Here is a 27,606-nt window from a genome sequence, read left to right as displayed (position 1 = left end):
ACTAGAAGTGGCAGGCTAATGGCTAAAAAGTCTGCTCACTGAAATTATAGCAGGAATTTTCCCAAAACAAGGGAATGAGATCTATACCCAGGAAAAGAAGATATTTGGAACCCCAAATGGACACTACCAGAAAAGAATCCCCACACACAACATACTGTGGTCAAAATGCCAGAAATTCAGAACAAATAAGAAATAAAATCTTTTAGAGAGAAAACCTATCTCTTTTTAGAGAACTTTTATAAGAGCAAATCCATCAGAATAATAGCAGATTTCTCAACAGAAACCTTAATGGACAGGAGGGCTTGGAATAAAATTTTCCAAACACTAAAAGAAAATAATTTTCAGCCCACATTACTGTATTCTGCAAAACTATTTTTCAAAATCAAAGGAAAGGGCCGGGGATTTAGCTCAGTGGCTTCATCACCTGCTGCGCAAGCGCAAGGACCCGAGTTCGATCCCCAGCACCAAAAAAAAAAAAAAAAAAAAAAAGGAAAAATAAAGACCTTCCATGATAAGTATGAAAAAATTCATGACCATCAAGCTAAGACTGCAGAAACTACTTAAGGGAATCCTAAACACAAATCAAGAAGACAATAATTCTGAAACAAAGGGAAACAGTAAAGCTCACTGAGAGAGAAAATAAACAATAAACAAGAAAAAAATAATTAAGATGTATCAAGTACATGTATCAACTCCCCACAATAATTGTAGTCATTATGTACTGCAAATATGTACTAATAAAAAAGTAAATAAACAACAAAAAGGAAGAAAACAAAAAAATGACAGGTATTAGTACACTTCTTATAGTAATAACGCTATAGTCTCACCTCTCTAGTTAAATGGGCAGATTAGATAAAATTGAACAACCCATCCATATGTTGCCTGCAAGAAACACGCCTCATCGGCAAAGACATACACAAATTGAAAGTGAAAGGATAGAAAATGATACTTCAAACTGCTAGAACACAAAAGCAAGCAGGAGTAGCTATATTCATATTCAACAAGGTAGATTTCAACCCAAAACTGGTCAGAAAAGACAAAACCCACTACATATTGGTAATGGGAAGAATTCACAAAGAAGAAATAACAATTATAAATATATGTGCACTGAATGTCAATGTACCCAATTTCAGAAAACAAACACTAGTTGACATTAAAAAAATAAATACAATACAATCTTAGTGTATGACTTTAATGCCCCACTATCACAAATAGGTTCACTAGACAAAATAAATTGATAAAGAAACTATATTATAGACCAAGTGAACTTAACCAATATCTATAGTGTTTCACTCAACAACAGCAGAATACACTTTCTTTTCAATACCTCAACTCCAAAATAGACCAGATTTAAGGTTATATATTACAGGTATGCAGGCATACCCATGTTTATGGCAGCACAATTTATAACAGTTAAATCTTGGAAGCAGCCCATATGTTTATGAACAAATTAGTGGATAAAGAAAGTGTGGTATTTACACACAATGAAGTATTACTCTACTATAAAGAAGAATAACCTGACTCATTTATGGAAAAATGAATGCATCTTGAGATCACAATGTTAAATGAAATAAATCAAAAGCTTAAATATCAAACAATTTCTCTTATATGAGAAACTCCAAATATAAATAAACAGCAAAATAAAAGACAGATAATAGGAAATAGGGAGATAGATCTTTTGCAAAAGGGAAGAGGACCAAGATATAGAAGAAGGGGAAAGGGAGGGGAGGGAAAGGGGATGAAAAAAGAATTAATATGTGTTATGTACAACTCCCACCCTAAACATGAAATAATAAAAAATAAAAATTGAAAAAAGTAAATTTTAAAATGTTCAATATCTCTAGCATCAGAGAAATGCAAAGTAAAACTACACGGAGATACTATTTCATCACACTTAGAATGGTTATCATCAAAAATAGAAAAAATGAGTAATGGTAAGAATAAGAGGGAAAATAATCCCTCCTGCCTTGTTGGTGAGAATGTAAACTAGTACAACCACTATGGAAATCAGTATAGAGATTCCTCAACAGACTAAACATAGAAATATCATTTGATTCAGCTGTACCACTCTTAGGCATATTCCCCCAAAAATTAAGGATTGCATACCACAGGGATACATGCATATCCCTATGCATGTATATTTATATGTATGAATATATTTATAGCAGTGCAATTCACAATAGCTAAGCTGTGAAGACAGCTTGGATCCCCAACCACAGATGAATGGATAAACAAAATGTAGTATATATTATACAATGGGATATTATTCAGCCATAAAGAAGGATGAAATCACATCAATTGCAGGAAAGGAGATGAAACTAGAAACCATCATGTTAAGTGACACTACCCAGACTCAGAAAGTCAAATTTCACATGACTTCTCTTACATGAGAAAACTAAAAGATGCAGAAATTAATAAATAAATAATTTAAATGAAGGAGAGAAGACAGAAAATCAGGAAGTAGACTTCTGGTGACAGGGACAGGAACAAGCAGGAGGTAGGAGGAAAGAAGAAGGGTGAAGTGGCAATGAAATTAAGATATGTTAAATATCTTCCTAAAATAAATCCCATCATAAAGTAAGATTAACATACACTAATAAAAAACTTTTAAGAATAAATATACGTGAAGCTTCACATTTTATAGCAACAAAGACCTCTGATTCTAAAACCTTCCCATTGCATAACACTCAAAGAATCTGAAATACGTTGTAAGCACTTTGAATGTCTGAATTGAAGAGAATAAAAATATGGCACATGTAGACTCAAATTAATTATTGCCTTAGTTCATCTAGAAATGTCTGAGAAAATTAGATTCATAAGGTTCAACATGGCAGAGGAAATTATTATATCAAAATAATTAATAGGTATAGGAAACTATGGGCAAAAGTAGAAGAATGAAGTTCTTTCAGAAAGTTGAGAGAAGCATAGATAGAAGAAAATATAATCATCTTATTTCAAGGCTGAGCACATCACTGAGTAAGAAATGAACTCTGTTCTTCATCATTTCTTTGTTCCTATTTGGCTGAAGTAATGTAAGGTCCACCCTGGGAATGAATGGGATGTGCTCTGAGGTAGTTACCAAATCAGCAGTGGCACAAATAGTACTACCCGTGGAAGTTATGCCAACTGTCTGACTCAAATGGCAACTCAGATTTCAATTCCCTGTGGCCATTTGGTTGAAAAGATTTCATAATGATTTTCAAGAAGGCATTTAAAGTTCATTTTACATCCCAAGGAAGAGAAAGGATGTATTTGCTCTCAATTTTGAATCAGAAATATGTCAGACTTTGTGAAGATTCCCTAAGAAACACTCACCTGTAATTCCTTTTAAAATATTCCTCATTGCATCCCTCTTCTACCCAATTTCCACTGATTCTCCAAATATCAACTTGGCAACCTTTCCTACTGACTTCTGTAGTAGTATATTCTGAAATTATAATATCAAAACTTAGTATTCTTTTAGAGTATCCTAAGATCCAATAGTAAACTCTTCATAATTATCCATCTATTTAGTAAACTTTGCTTGAGACTCTTCTACATGCCAGGTGATGTGTTATGTAGTCAGGATCCAAAGTTAAACAAGATAGGTCTTTGCCATCAAATGGATATGTCTAGTAGGGGAGAGAGACAGAGAGGTGAGTGGACTGATATTTCATTGAGGAGCTTGCACTTTCAAAAATATTTGAGCAGCTACTCTATTCCCAGTGTTCATGTTAAATGCTAAAGATACAAAGACAAAAATCTGCTCCTCAATAGAAAAGTAATAGTATCCAGGTAAAGCAAAGAAAGTAGTTTAAAAATTAGAAAGAAATGGGTGCTCCAAAATCAGTTATGTGGAAATGAGAAAGATTTGCCTGGACAAAATTACACTTTTGGAAATTAGATGAAAGAATATGAAGAAAACAGTCAGGAAGACAGAAAAATGGAAAAGGAAATGCAGTGCCCTTGGAAGTAGTAGCAAGCTGAGAATGTCCCCATCTGGTGTTGAGGAAGCAGACCAAACAAGTTTACAGTGTTTTCCTTTGAGATTTTTCCATGAGTTATGTTAATGCCATGGATTAGCAAATTGTTTACATGACAATCAAACCTGAGTATTGAGTGTTGGGATGGAGGGAAATAGTGGTTAGTAGCCGAGTGTAAAATTACCCTAACAGAACTATTCAGATGAGAAATAGCAACTGCTCTTAGATATTTGCTATTGACCATTTTTATTTCAACCCAGCACCTCCATATATTTGCTAAGCTTTGAGGTTTATATTGACTTTCAATTATTTCACTTCAGTAATACTCTTAATTAGTACAAGCACCAGTCCTTTATTGTCTCTGAAACACTGCCAAGCTTTGCTCTTACCTTGGCAAAGGGAAACTTAATTAACATTTTGCTAATTTCTAGAGGTGTTTCAATTTTCCCTTCTCTGGGGTTTCCCACCTGCTCTGAGAAGGGAGAGATGTTCATAGATTAAAAATACAGTAGATGAGGCATAAAAATTAACATGAAACTGACCCAATTTCAGGATGATTCAGAAAACCCACAATGTTTTGGAAATTATTGTAGCAGGTTCTATAAGTATCAACCCATAAATAACAGAAGAGAAAGAGGTAAGCCAGCACTGCACAATCTTTGCTCACCCTGTAGCTCCACCTTCATTTTAATCCTGGCCTCTGTTGCCCCCAGAAAAGCTAGACCATAGTTGAAGTGCAAACCAAAATAAAATTAACTTTTAGCTTCTAAGATTCCAGGGCTGAGGTACTGACATAAGCAAGAGAGTTGGAAAACTATATAGGTCTGCCCTCCATCCCTCACCCATCCTCTGGGAAAACAAACCTTAATGAATTAGAGGATGTGGCAAGATTTTGGAAGGAAAGCAGAAGATGGGTCCTGTTCTTTGCCCACCTCACACAGGGAGTGCAGACAGGGTGTCTCCTCCCTTCAATGCTGTGTGTATGAGAAGACTCTCCCTCTACAGCTCCTATAACCTAACCACGGAGAGGGAAAGTGACCTGCATGACAGGGCTGGCAAGGGCCCAGAATATCTTCTCAGTGCTTGAGTGGCACAGAAAAGCATCCAAATTCCCAGACCCCCAACTTCAAGGGAGACACAGACATCAGCAGAAAGAGAGAACTCGGAGGGTACCACAGTGGTGTCAGCAGTGCTGAGATGGTCCCGAGATTCCTGTCCCCTGGTGTCTTCTCTTGAATGTGGGCAGGTCTTGTGACTATGATGACATTTTACAACTCTATTTAAGCTATATGACAAAGGTGAAGAGAATTACAAGGTTTGATTAAGGTGCCTAATCACTTGCCTTTGAGTTATTATGAAATGATACTGTCTTAGATGGCCATGATCTAATCAAGTGAGCCCTGAGCTTGGAAGTAAGAGGGTGTCCTAGTCATTTTCCTCATTGCTGAGACACAATACCCCCACCTTTGAGGAGGAATGGTTTATTTTTGTTCACGTTTCAGTTCAAAGTCAGCTGGATTTGAGGCAGGGCACCATGGCAGAGGCACATGGTGGAAAAGAACTTCTCATGACATAGCAGACAGAAAGAGTGAAGGGAGAAGCTGGGAGACAGGCCTGCCCTTCCAGGTCATACCTCATTGACCTGACCCTTCTGACAGACCCCCCTGCCTCTGAACAGCAAGTCAGCTATAATGCCCTCATAATCCAAACACCTTCCAAAAGCCCCACTTATGAGCACATGAGGCTTTGGGGGGATATCAGATATAAACCACAACATTATACCCACAGCCCCCCAAAGACTCGTGCATCCCTTTATGCAAAATGCATTTAGTCCATCTCTAAGAGTTGCTAAAATCCTAACAGTTCTAGCATTGCTGAAAAGTCTAAATCCAAAGTCTCTTCTGAGACCTAAGGAAAACCCAGTTGTAAATCCCTGTAAAAAATCAAAAGAAAGTTAAACACCACTAATATACAATGGCACAAGGTAAACATTCCCATTCCAAAAAAAAGAATAGAGGATAGAAACCAGTGAAACCAAAGCAAGACTGAACCCAAGCAGGGCAAACATTAAATCCTGTAGGTTCATGTCTAACATATGGGGCTAGTCATGGTGCGATGTGAACTCCAAAGGACTTAGGTAGCACCACTCCTATAGCATTGATGGTGGTTTTAGCCCCCATGGCCTCTCTCTTGGGCTGACTTTGCTCACTCCTTACAGCTTCCCACAAACTTTCCTTGTTCTTGGCTTTAGGGTCTCCACTGTACTTTTGCCTTCACCCACACAGCTGTATGCACTGCCCTCTCAGTGACACACTGTCTGCCCTCCCAGCCCTGCAATCTGGGTGGAAGCCATGCTGAATCCATGCTTGTATTCTGCATGCCTGTAAAACCAGTACCACATAGAAGATGCCGAGGTCTGTTGCCAGCTCAAGCAACAGCCAGGCCCTCTTGAATCAGGGCTGCAGAGAGCTCAGAGTGTCTGGATAGCTGACAACTGTAAACCAAACCCTAGGAAACAAATTCCCTAGACAGCTGTCAGCTGCCTTTCTGAGCATGATCCCCTGGGGCTCTCTTAAAGCAAAGTCTTTCACTTTTCCACCAATGAGTTGGTGAAAGATGGAATCTTTTAAATTCCTGAGACTCCCTTAAGGTATTTTTCCTATTGTCATGATCCAAAGTACTTGGCTTGTTTTTAATGCTAATCTTTTCAGCAACCAAACTTTGCTCTATCTTTGAAGGCATTTTCTTTCTGTCAAAACTGAAAAAAAATTGGGTTTTTTTTGGTACTGGGGATTGAACTCGGGACCTTACACTTGCGAGGCAGGCAGCAGAACCACTGAGCTAAATCCTCAGCAAAATTGAAATTTTTAAATGGACTTTTTTCTCCTGTTTCTGACAGTAGATCTTTTTTTTTTCCTTAAATTCTTTTATTGGTACATTTTAGGTATACAATACATTTATATTTATCATTGGGTACTTGTACCTGTACATGATGTATCTTGGTTCTTATTTTTTCCCCATTCCCTGTTTTCCCTTCACCCCCTCCACACTTCCCTATTTACAAAGACTTTGTTTCCATTTTTTTCTTTTCTCATAATTTTTCCTTTCCCTTCTTTCCTTTCCCCTTCCTCTCCCACTTCCCTTACTGCTTTGGACCTTTTCTTCCTATTTCAAATTATCAATTATTTGTTTTAATCATTTAAATCCTTATTACACTTCCAGTTTCTCACCATAGAGAAACTATCTGGTATTTACACGTCTGTCCTATTTATTTCACTTAAGAGTATAGCCTCAATATGCATCCATTTAACTATAAATGTCTCTAGCTTCTCATTCGTTATGGCTGAGTAGTACTCCATTTTATTAAAAAAAAAAAACACTTTCTTTATCCAGTTTCCAGTTGATGGGCACTTAGGCTATTTCCAAGCTTTAGCTATTACAAACTGTGCCACTATAAACATGGGTGCACATATATCACTGTGGTATGATTCTTTTACTTCTTTTGGGAAGATACCCAGCTGAGTCAAATGGGACCTCTAGTCATAGTTCTTTGAGGTATCTCCATACTGATTTTCATAGTGGTTGGACCAGCCTGCATTCCCATCAACAATGGAGAAGTGTTCTTTTCTCCCCACAGCCCTGCCAACATTCTTGATGGCATCCTTTTTTTCTGGGGTGAGGTGGAATCTCAGTGTTGTTTTCATCTGCATCTCTTGAATGACCAGTGATGTTGAACATTTTTTCATATATTTATTTTCTGCTTTTACTTCTTTATTTCAGATGCTCATTTTTGAATTTGGTCTTTAAATTTGGGGGGTCTGATTTTTTTCATTTCTTTATATATTCTAGATAGTAGTCCTTTGTCTGAAGTACAGCTGCTAAAAAAATTTTCCCACATTGTAGGATGTCTCTTAGCTCTGTTGGTGGTTTCTCTTGCAGTGCAGAAGCTGTTTAATAAGATGAGATCCCGGTTGTTGATTATTTGTGCTAGTTCCTGTGCTACTGAGGTTTTGTTCATAAAGTCTTTTCCTATGCCAATATCTTCAACAGTTCTACCTAACCTATCTTCCAGCAAGTTTAATGTTTCTGTTTTAATATTTAGATCTTTAATCCATTTCAATTTTAGTTTAGTGCATGGTGAAAGATAGGGGTCTAGTTTTAATCTTTGACAGGTTGAAATCCAGTTTTTCCAAAACTATTTATTAAATAGTCTATCTTTCCTCCAGTGAGGGTCTGACAGTAGATCTTGCTAAAAGTAAGAAGCAGTAGTCATGCTACAGTCTGAAGATTGAGTTTCCTTAGAAATTTCCTCCACCAGATTAATCCACCTCTCTTAATCTCAGTCTCCTCCAAAGTCTCAGAACATGAGAAAAATATAGGCAAATCGGAATCAAGGGTGGAAAATGCGAAATGGCTGTCTATCCCTTGGAGAGTTGGAGAATCCAGTTGTAAGTCAACACCCTGGAGCACACTGTAGAGTTCAGGGGAAGTCCAGGTCAGAAAGCTGAAGGATCTGTGTTAGAAGGCTAAAGAATCTGCCCTGCAAACCTGAAGGAACTGGAGACAAATATCCAAAGGCAGTGGCAAAGACTGCAGCTCCTTCAAAGAAGTAAAGTGAGAAGACTTCCTTCTTCTTTCCCTTTTTATTCCATCCAAGCTACAAGCCTATTGGTTGGTGCCACCCACATCTAGGATGGGTCTTCCCTCCTCAGTTTGTGGCTTACATGTCAATCATCCACACACATCCAGAACTGTGATCCACTAACCCAATAGGCATTTCTTAATCCATTCAACTCGTCATCACAACTATCACACTACTTTTAACAGAAATACAGAAATCTCCCACCTATTTGAGATGCCATTTGTACCTCACCCCTAAGCCAAGCTTAGCACCAACTCCAGCAGCAAGAAAGGGGCAGTATTAAAAATCATAAATTTGACTGAGTTTAAACCTAAACTATGTAAGAAATATGTCAGAAATGCTTGAGCTTCTTTTTTAGGGTTAGATTAAGATTTCTGCCTCAAATGGAATAGGGGTTCAAGCAAGGAAATTTCACTTATGGGGAGAGAAAAGTTTCATTTTTATACAGCCAAGTTTGTGACATGTGACATCCATTTCCATCCCACCATCTTCTGTTGGTGCTCTGCATGAGTAGGCAAGGACACACTAAAGAAACAGCCAAGGATCAAGTAATCTCTTTCCTTCAACATAGGCACCTTGAAGAAATCAATTTAAAATCAACATAGAGGGCAGCCTTAAAAACAGTCCAAGAGCCAGGGATTTCGCTCAGTGGTTCTGCTACCTGCCTCTCAAGCACAAGGTCCCAAGTTCAATACCCAGTATCAAAAAGAAAAAAAAAAAACAGTTCAAGAGATTTTCAAAAGAAAACGACAAAATAAAGCCAGAACACAGGTCTTAGCACACCCTAAAACAGCACCACATAAATATTAAAAACTAGCAGCAAACAAAGGGACACAACTTCAACACAACATTTGGAACGGTGACTGGACAAAGAAAAAGATAACAGGAATCAGCATTTATTACTCTCCTTTCACCCTCACTCCCTTCTCACCCCTAGTGCTCAAACAGTACAGGCAAGAAAAAATGAGGTGACAAAGTCCTGGGGAAAGATTGCTAATTTCCTCAACAAATCAGGAAGTAAATAGAGAAGGGAAGTTGCAGCCAGGTAAATACAAGGAAGACCCTTGACAAGAGTATCTTCTTCGCTGTAATCACCATTTTATTTTCTCAAGTCAAAAAAAAAGAGGAAATCAAATGAGGATTCTATTGAAAATACATAAATAATATGAAAATTAACTATAAGAGGGCTGGGGATTTAGCTCAGTGGTTCCTCCACCTGCCTCGCAAGCGCAAGGTCCGGAGTTCGATTCCTAGAACCAAAAAAAACCAAAACTGTAAGAAAGACAAACAGTCCATTAGAAAGAAAAGTAATATTCATAAACAGATGTTTCAAATAAAAGGAAACAAAATTGCTACTAAACTTGTAAAGTGATGCTCAATTTCATTAGTAATTGACAAATCCATTAACATCACAGTGGGGTTTCTACTTTATACCCAAAGGATTAGCAAACTAAAAATTATGACAATAATAAGCATGAGGAAGGATGTAAAGGACTGGGAGTTCTCATAAAATGCCGATGGGAGTATAAATTATAAGCCCAGGAAAGCATTCACATTGCTTGAAGTGTTGGAGGCAACCAATACTTCATTGGTATGTGCCCCTCTGACCCATTTGCCTAATATTCCTAAGGCACCTAGTATGGGTGGAGCCAGAGCTGGGAGAGTCTCTGCAGAAGACCTAGCTTGGATGAACTCCACATGCCTCTAGCTCCTCAAGACAAGCAAATCCAAGAAAAGTCCAAGTGTCTACAGTAAATAAAGAGGTGGTATGGAGACTCTGGAAAGGCATGATAAAAGAGTCACACCACAGATCCTATCCTCTTCTGATAATTTCAAAGTTTCACCTTTAAAGAATAGCTCCCGGCATGCTATCGGGCTCAGCTGGGGTGAAATGCTTGACCAAGAACACAGTTATCCATCATGAACCAGGTGCTATTTAATCCATAGTTTCCAGTATCTTTTATAAACAAATCCCCCCAAAACTTAGTGGCTTAAAACAACAAGCCAGAAAACAGACTTCTCTATCCAATAAATGGTGATTGTTAAATCCCTTGGCTTTTTAAGTTATGTGTACAAATTTTACTTTAATTTGTGAGTACCTTCTGCATTACTTTATAATTTGCAGATTTTTACTTGTGATGTCTATAAAATATAAGAATAGGAAGTTATAAGAACTGTAGGTAGGAATAAACTATAGTAAGAAATAAATTATTTCTTATCCAAATCCTCACTTTCCCAGAATTATGATACTTGGGAAAATTTTAGAATGTGGTAATTCTGAAATTACAATATAAACCAAGTTAGTGTTACTGTTCATTGTCAAGTGAATTCTGACTAGGAAATCAACCTGTCAAGCCTTGGCTGCAGAGAAAATGGAAACTACCTCTGGTTCCTAGTAAATACCATTACCTTCTCAGCTGCATCTTTCCCCAGATGATCACAGAAATGAGTCTCCTGAGAGTGCATTTTAAAGAAAAGTTGAATAGAATGACAATAGCCAGAACCAAACTTATGACTGATCCTCCACATCCCACAGGTGGATTATATACCCTCTTGCACATCCACAGCTGGAGAGCATATGTGTGCCACATCTGTACAGCCAAACATTGCTGGGAAAGGAGAACAGAATCAATGAATTTCCTATTCGTCCAAGGCTCCCCACCATCAACAACTGGGAGGAGACTTCCAGTTAAGATTTAGAATACTTAGCCAAGTTTCAAAAATGTTCCCAAACACACTAATACACTAGAATTTCTAGAGTAAAAAAGAAAGTAGTTCATTGCCATTTCTTCCATCCCATAAAATAGCAGAAATTTTTATTTCTCTGAAGGCAAATCTTATCTTGCTCTCAGCTCCACATGGTAGATGTTTATATATTAACTATTTCAAGTCATTGGCACCATTTAAACAATGTCTGATTTAAGTCAACAAAGGCCAGGCCAAGGTTTCAGTTCTGGTGTATCAGGCAGCATCTCTGCTCTTTGAGCAATGCATGGTCCTCCAGAGAGCCCCTCATGGGGACTATCAGAACCAACCTCATTGTCTTGCCTGCTTTTGGTCTTTGTCCTAAGGACCAGAAGCAAGAGTCATTCAGAAGCCATTCAGAACCACTTGAGCCACAGTTTACCTTCCTGTTCATTGATTGTTAAAATTGTCATTTCATTCTTGGCTCAGGTGTGGCTTTCTTGGACTCTGACCTTCACACGCTCAGGTCGCTGCACTCTTCCCTTGCTTAGCTCCATGATAAAAGTACATGGCACACTGTAGCATCATTAGGAGGCTCTTTCTCTACATCTTAAGCTCATGGGGCCCAGCCCCTCACTTTGGTGAACCCAGTGCTTGGTGTATTACCTGACCCATGAAAGTTTCTCAATCAATATTTTTTAAATAAATAACTTGGAATTTTTTAATCTATATCACTGGGTTATGCTTTTTAGCATCCAACCACAGTTTCTTCCCTAAGATAGTAGCCTTTAGATTAAATGCTGGCCAATCCAGCTGCAGAGCCTTCTGATAAAGGTATTGCAGGTTTCTGCTTCTCCCTCCTGGCCATAACCAAGCTTTTTCTACTCAAAACCCTTTCTTCTAGCCCAAGGGATAAATGAATGTCCTTGGACAGAAAGGAACACAGTAAAAAACATAGAAGAGCCAGTGTAAATCTATTTCTCTGATTTGAAATACAATTCTAAGTTCTACTTGGTCTGCAAAGACCACACTCACAGCTGAGCATTCGCCAAGTAGTAGGCACTATGCTGTGATATAAGTAGATGATAGACAGATAGATGATTGATAGATAGATAGATAGATAGATAATCAATAGATAGATAGAATTATTTAATCCTGCCAGGCCTACAAGGGAGATATTATCATCTCCATTTTACAGGTAATAAAAATAAGATTTGAAATGTATGTAACTAACCAAAGACCTTATCTCTGAATAACTAGTGGGGTTGGAATTCTCATCCAGGTTATCCAACTCCAATGCCAAGGCCAGTGTCATTTTCTCTACACCACTGAGCCATACCACAGTGATCTCTCAATGGGCCCTACCATGTACACCTAATGAACACTCTGGAAATAATGAAAAATATATCTTCAGAATAAATGACACCAAAACTAAAAAAGGGCAAGAAAATAAGAAAAATAACCCTTTGGTCAAATAAATTTGATGATATTTAAGACAGATCGAGTAATGCAAAATATAATCGCTTGGCTTAAATGAGTGTGCAACATTTTATTTTTTTACTTAAATTAGGAAAAGAAAAACTTGCATAATTATTTTAATACTAAATTCATTGAGACATCCTGAGATTAATATAAGTTAGTTACCTCTGGCCTCTACAATTACAAGAGGTGCTCAAAGTGGTGGCCATGAGCTCCCACACATTTACTAGTATGGCGAACCGCTTAGGTAACCTTGGTCACTGAGACTGCTGCACATGCATTTTCAATTTCTTCTCTAAGGGCCGGCAGTGCAGTGAGTTTTCTGTGATATATGACATCCTCTAGGGTCCCCCGTATAAGAGTAACGCCATCTGCTGAAAAAAAATCACATTATTTTTCTTTTCCTGAAGTGTGCATACATTTGTTGGCAGACTCTGTATTTCCAATACATAATAATAAAATTCACTTTGGGGAATTGTTATATATCACATACTTATTGAATCTTAATCATTTTTACTTCCCCTTCTTCTCCTCACCCTCCCTTCTCCCCTCATCCCCAGATCCTCTTCCCATGCAGCAGTTTTAATGCATCATGGAAAGATTCAAAATAATTAGGAAAATCTCCATAAATATGAAGCTCTGATATATAATTTTTAAATAACACTACTTAAAGAGACCTACACAAGAACCAAGAGTCAGTTATAAAATTGTAATAGATTTTCCCACCTTGCTTTTTCAAGCACACAAACTATCTCATTAGCTGTTGTGAATATAAAATAATCCAAGTCAGAAGTGACTAGCATGCAAATTACTGTACAACACAAAATGTTCTCCCATGATCAGATGACTGAACAAGATTAACCAGAGAAAGCATTTTCACTTTCTGATAATCTTCTAATGCTTACCTAGAGAAAGTATTTAACTGTTTCCCTGATCAAATGGCAGATAAGAGTGTAGACAAAATTTACATGCGGAAGAAAAACAATGTTGAACAATGAGCCAGTATTTTAATATATAAGTCTGGGCTCCTGAATTGAGCTTTAAGTTAACTATGATTTGCCTCTTGTCCTCCAATTCTTCTCCTAAACCGTCTGATTGCCTTGATTTATTGCCAGACATTAAAAAAAAGTCCACTCACTCAAACATTCCAGGCACACTGACCTTTTTTCGGTTCACCAAACACACCTGCTCTTTCCCATGGCAAACCCTGCTCTCCCTATGCTCCAGGGTCCCTGACATCCCTGGGCTGGCTGCCTCCTCATCCTTCAGGTCCCAGCCTAAGAGTGTGACTCTCTTGAAGAGAACTGCCCTACCCATGAAATGGGAAGCCAGCCTCCCGTGTGGCTCTCTATTATTGCACCTTCCCTGCCTTCAAAGCATTCACTTTTCTTTACAAAGATGTAGTCCTGAATGTGTTTGCTTTACCCTCTCCTGCACAGGAGGCTAGGAACTTTATTATCTCATTCATCACTATATCTACGTGTAGCAGTTTGAAAAAGCTCAAAAAATATTTGCTCAGTGACTCAAAATCTACAATATCCTTATGTCCTTTATCAAGTGAGTCCTCTACCTAACATACCTCCTCCATTACACTCATTAATTCTAAACAAACCATCCCTCTCTAGTAGTTCTCAGTGAGTTTTAATTAAGGTAGATTTCATTGCAATCAAACATCACTGCAATTCATTTTTCCTACCAGCATAAATTACTTTATTGAGAAAACCTTAATCATTCTGATACTATAACTGACTTCAATGCCCATGAGACTTCTTAAGTGGTTCTTTGCATGTTCTGAAGCTGAGGCTTGTTGTATTTTTTAAATTAATTCTGCAACCATTTCAGAAAATTTAATGACTATACATGTTGAAGTCACCCTTTTCCCAAATCACCTTCCTCAAAAAAAAATTTTCTAAGCCCCTGCACTGGACCATGCTGCAAGGAGGCCCAACCCAGACTATACCTTGGACTGCACAGGGATCCAGATAGGGCAGCAGAGGCACCAGGTGCCATAAAGACCATTGTTAGGAGTTCAAGAAGATAGAGCAGCAGTGAACAGCAGAGAGAAAGCCTCTCTGAGACTTGTTGATGAACATTGAAGCCCGCTAGGAGAGTGAAGAAAGTCTGAGGACTGCAGCAGTTGGTAAGTTGGTGGGATCAGCACCCCCTACAGGAACCCAGCCTCGCTTCAGGGGAAGGGCAGCTCCAACCTGCAGTAGAGCCTTGCAGAGGTCAATCCTGCAAGAGGTCAGGGAGCTCAACTCAGGCCTTGCAGCCAGAAACCAGCCTGAATCTCAGTGGCTTCGATCTGCACACTGCCCCTCATGTTGTCTACCAGTAACAGCAGAGGTGGGCCCTGAAGGGCCCCCTGTTTCTCTCTCTCTCTCTCTCTTTCTTTCTTCTCCTTTCTTCTTCTTCATCTCTCTCCTTTCTTCTTCCTGTTTCTGTCCTATTTGGGGATTTTCTTCTCCTCTTCTCAATCTCTCCTATTTTTATAGGACAGTGAATACAGTTTCTAGTCTTCCTGCTGCTGTTAGGTTGCTCTGTACTTCTTCTTGTTCCTTCCTTCACTCTTTTCCTCCTATCTTCACCAGTTTCCCAAAGTTTGCATGATCTTTCCGTGTCCTCTACCCCCATTTCTGACATTTCCCTCTCCTTCTCTCTCTCTATCCCCCCCCCAGAGCTCTTTCTTTTTTTCCCCATTAAGTTCATTGGTACATTTTTGGTATAAAATTCAGTTACAAAAATAATAACAAAAAAAATACAGTTACATTCATCATTGGGATCTTGTACCATTACATGAGTATCTTGGTTCTTATTTTTATCCCCTTCCCTTGCCCTCCCTTCACCCCCTCCACCCTTCCCTATTTGCAAAGACCTTGTTTCCATTCTTTTCCTCTTTTCATATTTTTTCCTTTCCCTTTTTTCCCTTCCCCTACCCTTCCCAATTCCCCTGGTCTTTTAGACATTTTCTTCCTGTTACACAATATCAGTTATACATCTTTTAAATTACAATATTAAGATCTAGGGGACATTACCACACAATTTACAGAATTTAAAAGGATATAGAAAGCATATTACAAAAATCGTTGACGCCCTACCGAGGTCCCAAGTGGCGCGGAAGACACCAAATCACCCCGCTGCAGACAGGCAGGTCTGCCCACGCCCTACCGAGGTCCCAAGTGGCACAGAACACATTGAATCAGCCCACTGCAGACAGGCAGGTATGTGCACACCCTACTGAGGTCCCGAGTCCCGCAGAAGACGCCGAATCACCCCACTGCACACAGACAGCCACCTGGTTCCACACTACAAAGAGGAAGAGGACACTAGACCACCAGACCAAGGTACTGAGTCCCGCTGCTCCCGGCCCAGAGGTAGGGGCTTCTGAGCCGTCGTCCCACTGCTCCTGGTCCAGAGGAAGGGCTTCCCGCTCACCATCCCTCCCGCTGCTCCCAGCCCAGAGGAAAGGGCTTTTGGGCCACCTTCTGTCCCGCTGCTCCTGGCCCAGACGAAGGGGCTTCTGAGCTGCCATCCCACTGCTCCTGGTCCAGAGGAAGGGGCTTCCCGGCCATCGTCTCTCCCGTTGCTCCCAGCCCACAGGAAAGGGCTTTTGGGTCACCATCCTTACTGCTGCTCCCAGCCCCTATCCCACCTCTCCCAGCTCAGGGGAAGTAATCCGTTCAGGCACTAACAACCCCCCGCCCCAGTCAAACTGAGAAAACACATAAATAAGTCTCAAAACCAGACTTCTAGATCACCTACACCAACCCCAAAGGGAAATGAGATGGAACACTCTGATACTCAACCACCTAGACCCACTGAACTGGCAACAAAAGGGGATCTGGAAGAAATGAAATCAGAAATAATTTCTCAGATAACAGGAGAAATTGTGCCCCTAGTGCAAGACATGATTAATAAATCTAGAGAGGAGCTCAAGAACATGATGGAATTCCAACATGAGAAACAAATGGAATCCATAAAACAGATGCAAATAGATTTCCAGAACATGAAAAACTCTCTTGAAAGTCTACACAGCAGAATGAGCCAATGTGAGGACAGAATTTCAGATATAGAAGATAAGATTGCAATTAGTGACCAGGAAAAGAAAAATTGCTTCAAAATTATAAGGGAACATGAGAAATCAATCCAGCAGCTGCTAGATGATGCAAAGAAGAATAACATAAGACTGATTGGGCTCAATGAAGAAATGGGGGAGAGTGGAGATGAAATAAAAAATCTCTTCACAGAAATAATGGCAGACAACTTTCCAACCAGGGGAAAAGAGCTTGACATACAGATAAGTGAGGCATATAGGACTCCAAATAGCCTCGATCAAAACAAATCTACACATAGGCATATAATTGTTAAGATTCCAGAAACACAACAGAAGAACAAAGTTCTACAAGCAGTCAGAGAAAAGAAACAAATCACATACAAAGGAAAGCCCATCAGAATCACAGCAGACTTCTCAACACAAACCATCAAGGCAAGAAGACCTTGGAGTGACATATTCCAAGCCCTAAAACAAAACAGCCTCCAACCCAGATTGATGTACCCTGCAAAACTATCTTTCAAAATGGATGGAGAAATAAGATACTTTCATGACAAAGAGCACCTTAGGAACTTCGTGAATACCAAACCAGCACTCCAAAGAATTTTACACAGTATCCTAGGAACAGACATTGAGGATCGCAACCCCAGGAAGAAAAGCAGAATGAACCCATCTGGTGTGACAAGAAATTAAATGTAAAGGGGGAGAACCCAACAAAAAGAAAAAGTCATGGCAATAACAAGTCAATACCTTTCAGTTATAACCATCAATGTTAATGGTCTCAATTCACCAATCAAAAGAAATAGACTGGCAGAATGGGTCAAGAACCAAAATCCAACAATATGCTGCATATAAGAAACACACTGCATTCAAAAGGAAACTCATAGACAGAAAGTTAAAGGGTGGAAAACAATACTCCATGTGACAGGAACCAAAAAAAAGCAGGAGTAGCTATCCTCTTTGCAGATCAAGTAGATTTCAAACCAACACTGATTAAGAGAGATGAAGAAGGACACTACATCCTTGTAAAGGGAAGAATCCAAGAGGAAGAGATGACAATCATAAATATCTATGCACCAAACACTAGTGCACCCAAGTATATAAAACAAACACTAACGGACATGAAAAGTCACATATGCACTAATACAATTGTAGTGGGGGACCTCAACACCCCACTGTCACAAATAGATAGATCAACTACACTAAAAATAAGTAATGAAATACTAGAACTCAATCGAACTCTTGAACAAATGAACTTAACAGATGTTTACAGAGTCTTCCACCCCACAAAATCAGAATACACATTCTTCTCAGCTGCACATGGGTCATTCTCCAAAATAGACCACATACGCACACACAGAACATGTTTAAGTAAGTGCAAAGGAATTGAAGTTACCCCCTGTATATTATCAGACCATAATGTGGTGAAACTGGAGATCCATAGCAAAAGAAACTCAAAAAATTTCATAACCACGTGGAAATTGAACAACACACTTCTGAATAACCAATGGGTCACAGAGGAAATTAAAGAAGAAATCAGACAGTTCCTTCAATTAAATCACAATGACAATACAACATATCAGAATCTATGGGACACAATGAAAGCAGTCTTACGAGGGAAATTCATAGCAGTGAATATGCATATTAGGAAAACAGAACGATCCCAATTAAACAACCTGATGCTGAACCTCAAGCTTCTAGAAAAAGAAGAGGAGGACAACCGAAAAGCTCCTACAAGGGAGAAAATTATAAAGATCAGAGGAGAAATCAACGCAATGGAGACTAAGAGAACAATACAAAAAATCAATGAAGCCAAGAGTTGGTTCTTTGAAAGAATCAACAAAATTCACAAACCTTTAGCCAACCTTGTCAGAAAAAGGAAGGAAAAGGCCCAAATCCATGCAATTAGGAATGAAAAGGGTGAAATAACAACAGACCCAGCAGAAATCCAGAGGATCATCAATACCTACTTCCAGAACCTATACGCCAATAAGATGGACAACACAGAAGAAATGGACAGATTCCTAGATATATATGAATTACCAAAGTTGAACGAAGAACACCTAAAACTTCTGAACAACCCAATATCAACCAATGAAATTGAAAATGTAACCAAAAACTTATCAACTAAGAAAAGCCCGGTCCCTGATGGCTTCACTGCCGAATTCTACAAGACATTTAGAGAGGAACTGCTGCCGCTACTGTTTAAACTCTTCAATGAAATTGAAATGGAAGCAATACTCCCAAATTCATTCCTGGAAGCAAGCGTCACCTTGATCCCCAAAGCAGAGAAAGACCCAACTGAAAAAGGAGAACTATAAGCCAATCTCACTAATGCACATAGATGCAAAAATCCTTAATAAGATGCTGTCAAACAGAATGCAGAAGATCATCAAGAAGATCATATACCCTGATCAAGTGGGATTCATCCCAGGGATGCAGGGATGGTTCAATATATGAAAATCAATCAGTGTAATACACTATATCAATAGAGCCAAGGACAAAAACCATATGATTATCTCCATAGACGCAGAAAAAGCATTTGAAAAAATCCAACATGCACTTATGATAAAAACCCTACAAAAAATTGGAATAAATGGTCTCTACCTCAAACTGATAGAAGCCATCTATGAAAAACCAACAGCCAATATCATGCTAAATGGTCAAAAACTGAAACCCTTCACACTAAAATCAGGAACAAGACAAGGATGTCCACTATCACCACTCTTGTTCAATATAGTTCTGGAAACATTAGCCACAGCAATTAGACAAGAGAAAGAAATAAAAGAAATAAAGATAGGTAATGAAGAAGTCAAATTGTCATTATTTGCAGATGACATGATACTCTATATAGAAGACCCCAAGAACTCCACCAAAAGTCTTCTAGACTTAATAACCAAATTCAGCCAAGTAGCTGGTTACAAGGTCATCACACAAAAATCAATAGCTTTCCTCTATACAAATGACAGACTCACTGAGAGAGAAATAGGGAAAATAATTCCTTTCACAATAGCATCCAAAAAACTGAAATTCCTAGGAATCAACCTAACGAAAGAAATCAAAGACCTCTTCTCTGAAAACTATGGCACTCTGAAAAGACAGATTGAAGATATTAGAAAATGGATAGACATCCCCTGCTCCTGGGTAGGAAGGATTAATATAGTGAAAATGGCCATACTTCCAGAACTGCTATATAGATTTAATGCAATTCCAATTGAGATCCCAGCAGCATACTTCATGAACCTTGAGAAAACAATCCAAAAATTCATTTGGAGCAAGAAGAGACTCAGAATAGCAAAAGCAATTCTAGGTAACAGAGACATGGCAGGGGGTATCACAATCCCCAACCTGCAACTATACTACAAAGCTACTGTGATAAAAACACCATGGTTCTGGCAAAGAAACAGACTTGAGGACCAGTGGAACAGATTAGAAGATACAGAAACAACACCAGACACACTCTGCCATCTCATCTTTGATAAAGAAGCCAAACACCCTCACTGAAGGAAAGATAACCTCTTTAATAAATGATGCTGGAAAAATTGGGCTTCAATTTGCCAAAGATTAAAACTAGACCTGTATCTCTCACCATGCACTAAACTAAAATTCAATGAAATTGAAAATGTAATTGAAAACTTACCAACAAAGAAAAGCCCAGGTCCTAATGGATTTACTGCTGAACCCTACAGAAATTTGGGAAAGAGCTAATCCAAATACTTCTCAAACTCTTGAATGAAATTGAAAGGGAAGCAATACTCCTAAATTCATTTCTGGAAGCAAGCATCACTTTGATTCTGAAAGCAGAGAAAGATCCAACCAAAAAAGAGAACTACAGGCCAATCTCCCTAATGAATGTAGATGCAATAATCTTCAAAAAGATACTGGCAAATAGAATACAGAAGATCATCAAGACCATACACCCTGACCAAGTTCAATTTGTCCCAGGGATGAAAGAAGGGATCAACATACATGAATAAGTAAATGTAATACACTATATTAAGAGAGTCAAGGGCAAAAACCATACAATCATCTCAATAGATGGAGAAAAAGTGTTTGACAAAATCCAACACCCATTCATGATAAAAAAAAATAATAATAAAAAATAAAAAACCTGCAGGAAATTGGAATAGATGGACTTTATCCCAACCTGATAAAAGCCATATATGAAAAACCAATACCCATACTAAACAGTCAAAACCTGAAATCTTTCACACTAAAATCAGGAACAAGACAAGGATGTCCACTATCATCACTCCTGGTCAATATAGTTCTGGAAACATTAGTGACAACTGTTAAACAAAGAAATAAAAGGAACAGGAAAGGAAGAAATTAAGTTGTCAGAAGCGCTGTGCTCCGGCGCAGCGTCCAGGCTGCGGGAATGGCAGGAGGTCAGGACGGCCTGGCCGGCGACAGGGGCGAGGGGCCGGAGTAGCTTCCGGGCAGGACCCTGCCCTCTGCGCACCCGGGGGCGCCTCCCTGCCCTCCACCGGCGCCAGGCGGGCCCCGCGCTCTCGCCGCCTCCTCACCGCCTCCTCGCCCATGATTCAGAGGCTTGGGCCGCACTGCTGCCTCCGCAGGACGTTGGAGCCACGGTGAACTCGTTACATCCGGTGATAAAGGCTTTCCTGTGTGGCTGCATCAGTGGCACCTGTTCCACCCTACTTTTCCAGCCTCCGGATCTCCTTAAAATGCGCCTGCAGACTCTCCAGCCCTCAGACCATGGGTCCGGACGCATTGGGATGTTGACTGTACTCTTGAAGGTGGTGCGCACAGGGAGTCTTTCAGGTCTTTGGAAAGGGATGTCCCCTGTAAGCAGCTTTCTGGGTCTGGGTTGTATTGTAGCAGCCGTCTCTCATCCCACTTCCCAACTCCTAGGATACACAGGAGTCAGAAGTGGTTGGAGTACAGCAGTCCCCCGCATCTGTGATTTCATGTTCTGTGGTATAAACCTGCAGCCCACCTCAGTTTGAAAATATTAAATGGGGATCCCGGAAATAAACAGTTCATAAATTTAAAAAAAAAAAGAAATTAAGTTGTCATTATTTCCAGATGACATGATACTCTATGTAGAAGACCCAAAAAAACTCTGCCAAAAGACTTCTAGACTTAATAACCAGATTCAGTGGAGTAGCTGGATACAAGGTCAATACTCAAAAGTCAATAGCCTTCTTGTACATGAACAACAGACTCACTGAGAGAGAAATTGGCGAAACAATTCCTTTCACAATAGCATCCAAAAAAATGAAATATCTAGGAATCAACCTAATGAAAGAAGTAAAAGATCTCTATGTTGAAAACTACAGCACTCTGAAAAAAGAGATCAAAGAGGATATCAGAAAATGGAAATACATCCCTTGCTCTTGGGTAGGAAGAACCAATATAGTGAAAATGGTCATTCTTCCAAAACTGCCATATAGATTCAATGCAATCCTGTTTGAAATCCCAACACCATATTTCACAGAACTAGAGAAAACAATCCAAAAATTCATTTGGAACCAGAAGAGACCCAGAATAGCAAAAGCAATTCTAGGCAACAAAAATAAGTCAGGGTGTATACCAATCCCCAGCTTGAAACTATACTACAAAGCTATTGTGATAAAAACAGCATGGTACTGCAAAAGAAACAGACCCAAGGATCAATGGAACAGATTAGAAGACACCGAAACAAATCCAGACATACAAAGCCACCACATCTTTGACAAAGGTGTCAAACACTCTTACTGGAGGAAAGACAGCCTCTTTAATAAATGGTGCTGGCCTAAACTAAAATTGAAATGGATTAAAGACTTAAATATTAATACAGAAATGGTGAACCAGCTGAAAAAGAGGTTAGGTAGAACTCTTGAAGACATTGGTGTAGAAAAAGATTTTATGAACAAAACCTCAGGTGCCCAAGACCTAGCACAAACAATCAACAAGTGGGATCACTTCTTATTAAAAACCTTCTGCACAGCAAGAGAAACCACTGACAGTGTGAAGAGACAACTCACAATCTGGGAAAAAATTTTCACCTGCTGTTCCTCAGACAAAGGTCTACTATCTAGAATCTATAAAGAATTTTTAAAAATTAGACCTCCCAAATTTAAGGACCCAATCCAAAAATGGGCATCTGAAATGAACAGACATTTCTCACACAAAGAAGTAGAAATAGCAAATAAACATATGAAAAAAAGTTCAACATCACTGGTCACTTGAGAGTTGCAAATGAAAACAACACTGAGATTATACCTCTCCCCAGAAAGAATGGCTGCTATCATGAAATCAACCAATAACAAATGCTGGCGGGGCTGTGGGGAAAGAGGAACCCTGCTCCACTGCTGGTGGGAGTGTAGACTGGTGCAAGCATTGTGGAAATCAGTATGGAGATACCTCAAAGAACTAGGACTGGAAGTCCCATTTGACCCCGCTATTCCACTGCTGGAGATCTTCCCCAAAGAATTAAGAGAATCATACCACAGTGATATATGTGCACCCATGTTCATAGCAGCACAGTCTGTAATAGCTAGAACTTGGAAACAGCCCAAATGCCCATCAACAGGAGACTGGAAAAAGAAAATGTGGTTTTTTTATAAAATGGAGTACTACTCACCCATAAAAAATGAAAAACTAGAGATATTTATAGCTAAATGAAAGCATATTGGGACAATACTCTTAAGTGAAATAAATAGGACACACATGTGTAAATACCAAATAGTTTCTCTAGTGTGAGAAACTGAAAGTGTAAATAAGGACTAAAAGGTATAATAGAAAATGTGAAATGGGAAGAAAAGGGGCAAAGGAGAAGTGGGAGGGGTAGGAGAAAGGAAAGAAGGGAATGGAATTAATATGAGAAAATGAAAAAATGGAACCAAAGTCTTTGTAAATAGGGAAGGATAAGGGCCAGGGATTTAGCTCAGTGGTTCCGTCACCTGCCTTGCAAATGCAAGGACCCAAATTCAATCCCCGGTACCAAAAAAAAAAAAAATGTACATAGGGAGGGATGGATGTGTTGAAGGGAGGGAAGGGGAAGGGGAAAAAATAAGAACCAAGAGAGATTATTTAAAGGTGCAAATTTCCAATGATGAATGTCATTATATTGTATACCTAAAATGTACCAATAAAATTAAATTTTTAAAAATAAATAAAAATATATGGTGCTGGAAAAACTGGGTTTCAACTTGCCAAAGATTAAAATTAGATTCATATCTTTCACCATGAACTAAACTAAAATTCAAATAGATTAAAGATCTAAATATTAAAATAGAAACACTAAACCGGCTGGAAGATACTTAGGTAAAACTCTTGAAGACATTGATGCAGGAGAAGACTTTATGAACAAAACCTCAGGTGCACAGGAACTAGCACAGAGTCAACAACTGGGATCTCATCTTATTAAAAAGCTTCTCAGGGCTGGGGATTTAGCTCACCAGTCTTGCAAGCACAAGGTCCTGAGTTCGATCCCCAGCACAAAAAAAAAAAAGCTTCTGCACAGATAGAATGAAGAGACAACTACAATATGGGAAAAAATTTTACTAGCTGTTCCTCAGACAAAGGACTATTATCTAGAATATACAAAGGACTTTAAAAAAAAATCAATCACCTCAAATTTAAAGACCCAATTCAAAAATGGCTGAAATGATCAGACATTTCTCAGATGAAGAAGTAGAAGCAGCAAATAAACATATGAAAAAAATGTTCAACATCACTGGTCATTCGACAGATGCCCATGAAAGCAACACTGAGATTCCATCTCACTCCAAAAAAAATGGTTGCTGTCAAGAAATCAACCAACAAGGGCTGGGGATTTAGTTCAGTGGTGCTGCCACCTGCCTCACAAGTGCAAGGTCCCAAGTTTGATCCCCAGTACCAAAAAAAGAAATCAACCAACAACAAATGCTGGTGGGGCTGTGGAGAGAAACAAACCCTTCTCCATTGTTGGTGGGAGTGCAGACTGGTGCAATCACTGTGGAAATCAGTATGGAGATACCTCAAAGAACTAGGACTGGAAGTCCCATTTGACCCAGTTATTTCCCTGCTGGGTATCTTCCCAAAAGAATTAAAAGAATCACACCACAATGATATATGCACACCCATGTTACAGCAGCACAGTTTGTGATAGCTAAAACTTTGAAACAGCCCAAATCCCCATCAACTGGAGACTGGATAAAGAAGATGTGGTTTTTGTATACAATGGAGTACTACTCACCCACAAAGAATGATAATCTAGAGACATTTATAGCTAAATGGATGCACATTGAGGCCATACTCTAAAGTGAAATAATTACAACACACATGTGTAAATCCTGAATAGTTTCTCTGGTTTGAGAAACTGAAAGTGTAAATGAGGACCAAAATGCATAATAGACAATGTAAAATAGGAAGAAAAGGCTCAAAAGGGAAGGGGAAGTAGGGAGGGGTGGGGAAAAGGAAAGAAGGGAAGAGAGAAATATGAGAAAAGAAGGAAAAAATAGAAATAAACTTTTTGTAATTTGGGAGGGGGTGAAGGAAAGGAAGGGGAATGGGGAAAAACAAGAACCAGGATATGTCATGTACAGGTACAATTTCCCTATGATGAACGACATCATATTGTATACCTAAAATCTACCAATAAACTTAATGGAAAACAAAAAGAAAATTTCTAGAGTGGGTTAGGTTGTATAACTGGCTGCCATTTCTTACTACATTGTTGGCTATATTACAATATGTGACTCACTCACAAGAAGATTTCATGAAATCCTTGTTTCTCATCCCCTTTATCCAGCCTACCATAATTCTGTGCTCCTCCTTCCTAAATATCTCTTGAATTTACTCACTTCTCTCTGTCCCTACCATTCTCACCACGACACCATCTTCTTCTGGAGAGAACTCCAATGCTTCCTCATGGTCTCCCTGATCCACACCAGCTCCCTCTCCAAAGCCAGCATGTTCTCCAGGCTCAGGGGGGCTTTCTGGTTCTATACATGCATATCTACTGTCTGACCACGCTGGCCTCTAAGCCACCGCACACAGCGTGCTCCCTCCCACCACACAGCCATCACATTCTGTTCTGTGGGCCAGCACATTCTTCCTCGGCTCTTCAAATGCATCTTATTCTTCAGCTTTCGTCTCAAGCTTCATTACTTCAGGGAAGGTACCCTGATCGCCCAACCCAATCTAATCCCTCTATCTCAGGCTGGCTGAAGACCGTGAACCTCTGCTCTTCAGCACAGTCTATCACAGTTGGGCCCTTAAGCCACTGTCTCCAGTCTCCTGCTCCTAATTAGGCTGGAAGCCCAGGAGGCAGGGGACATATCGTCTGTGCTTACCTTTCTGTACCCAGAAATTAGCACCTCGGTAAGATATTTTTGTGGAACTATTATTGCCCGTGCACCCTATTTTACAAAGAAAGGAGGAAGGGAGGAAGGGAGGGAGGGGAAAGAAAGAAGGAAGAAAGGAAGGAAGGAAGGAAGGAAGGAAGAGAGAAAGAAAGAGGGAGAAAGAAAGAAAGACAGACAGAGAGAGAGAGAGAGAAAGAAAGAAAAGAAAATCGTATAATTTTCCTAGTGCCACACTACTCCTGACTAATATAACTAAAATTCAAGCCTAGATCACACAAAAGGCAAAATGGCATAAAAACATGATTGCATTTTTATTAGGAATGTGCAAGTCGGCTATAGCTGGAAGGTAATATGCAAATACCAGATTATAAAGTCGGTTTTTTTCATTTTAAAAAAAGTTCATCATTTTTAAAATGTTGATGGCCCTTCAGAGCCACTTCCTTTCATTCAGGAAAGCGGGCATTCGTCTCAGGTCCACCCATGAGCAGAGCTTTCCACTCAGCAATTGCTCCTCGACTCTGCTCCAAGCCCCCTGTGAGGCTGCCAGTCACAGCCCCGGGCAGCACGCCACTGCTTCCAAGGGGCCTCAGCACAAAGGAGGCAGGGGGAGTGGGGAGCACACATCCTTGTACTGGCCCATCCTACTGAGGGTTCAGATTTTCCTAACAGATTAGGTCTAGCCAAAGGAAACTATAATGTGGAGGCAAATCTTCTTCACCATATGGGAACTAATACTGACACTAAAATCCATGGGGAATCACTGAAAACCTAGAGCCTATCACAGTGTGTACCACTGGTCACAACCCAGCCCCAGTTTCTAATCTTACTCTCCTGTCTTCACATCTCAAGAGAACGCTCCTCTTCCATTTAAGGAAACCTCACCCTCTACCCACTGGGAATGGATCTGATTTTGAGAGGACTTTCTCCAACTACCCACCCACTCCAGCTCTGAGTCATCTGCGGGATGCAGTAACCCCTCAACAGAACATGTCCTTAAATCTGAGTGACTCAAACTAGAATGTTATCGCTGAGCATTACTTCAAGGCAATTCAGGGCAGGCTTTGGCACCCTTACATCTGGTTTTCTGGAGGTCTCTACACCACTGTGCAAGACACTTTGTTAGATTTCAGTTTAGCTGAATATATAGAAGTCAAGGTTGGCACCTCTTGCTTCTCCTGAAGATAATATTCCGTCAATTAATGCTGAGGAGAAGTCACCCTGAATCTGTCTTTTTTTGATAACTACTCTATCTCCTCTCTGTAAGGCTTTAAGATTTTTCCTTGTCTTTAACCTACAGACTCTTGAATGTTTGATTTGGCTCCACTTATCTTTATCTGAACAATAGTTTTCTTTCATCTAAAAATGTGTATCCTTCTCCAAATCTGGAAAATTAACAGCTTTTTTTTAATGATTTTTTGGGGAGGTACCGGGGATCAAACTCAAGACCTTGTGCTTGTGAGGCAGGCAGCAGCACCACTGAGCTGAATCCCT

The 27,606-nt window shown here is 39.5% G+C and overlaps 1 protein-coding gene and 1 long non-coding RNA gene across 2 annotated transcripts in view; both read right to left on the bottom strand.

Annotated features, from left to right (window-relative positions):
• The window catches only part of Gipc2 (GIPC PDZ domain containing family member 2), a 438,776-nt gene that overhangs the window by 288,907 nt on the left and 122,263 nt on the right, over positions 1 to 27,606 (bottom strand). The gene's annotated exons all lie outside the window — the stretch shown is intronic.
• Positions 1,595 to 16,615, bottom strand: LOC147827607 (uncharacterized). The gene is made up of 3 exons (XR_015451947.1): positions 13,930 to 16,615; positions 12,934 to 13,139; positions 1,595 to 11,213 (listed from the first exon to the last, which is right to left on the bottom strand). It is a non-coding gene; the product is annotated as an uncharacterized LOC147827607 (long non-coding RNA).

The sequence above is a fragment of the Heterocephalus glaber genome, unplaced genomic scaffold (assembly GCF_053883595.1).
Source record: "Heterocephalus glaber isolate CG9 unplaced genomic scaffold, H.glaber_assembly_v1.0 deba00001442, whole genome shotgun sequence".
In the NCBI taxonomy this organism is placed as follows: domain Eukaryota; kingdom Metazoa; phylum Chordata; class Mammalia; order Rodentia; family Bathyergidae; genus Heterocephalus; species Heterocephalus glaber.
Note: the sequence above shows the minus strand (reverse complement) of the source record. Positions and strands in the feature narration are given on the sequence as shown.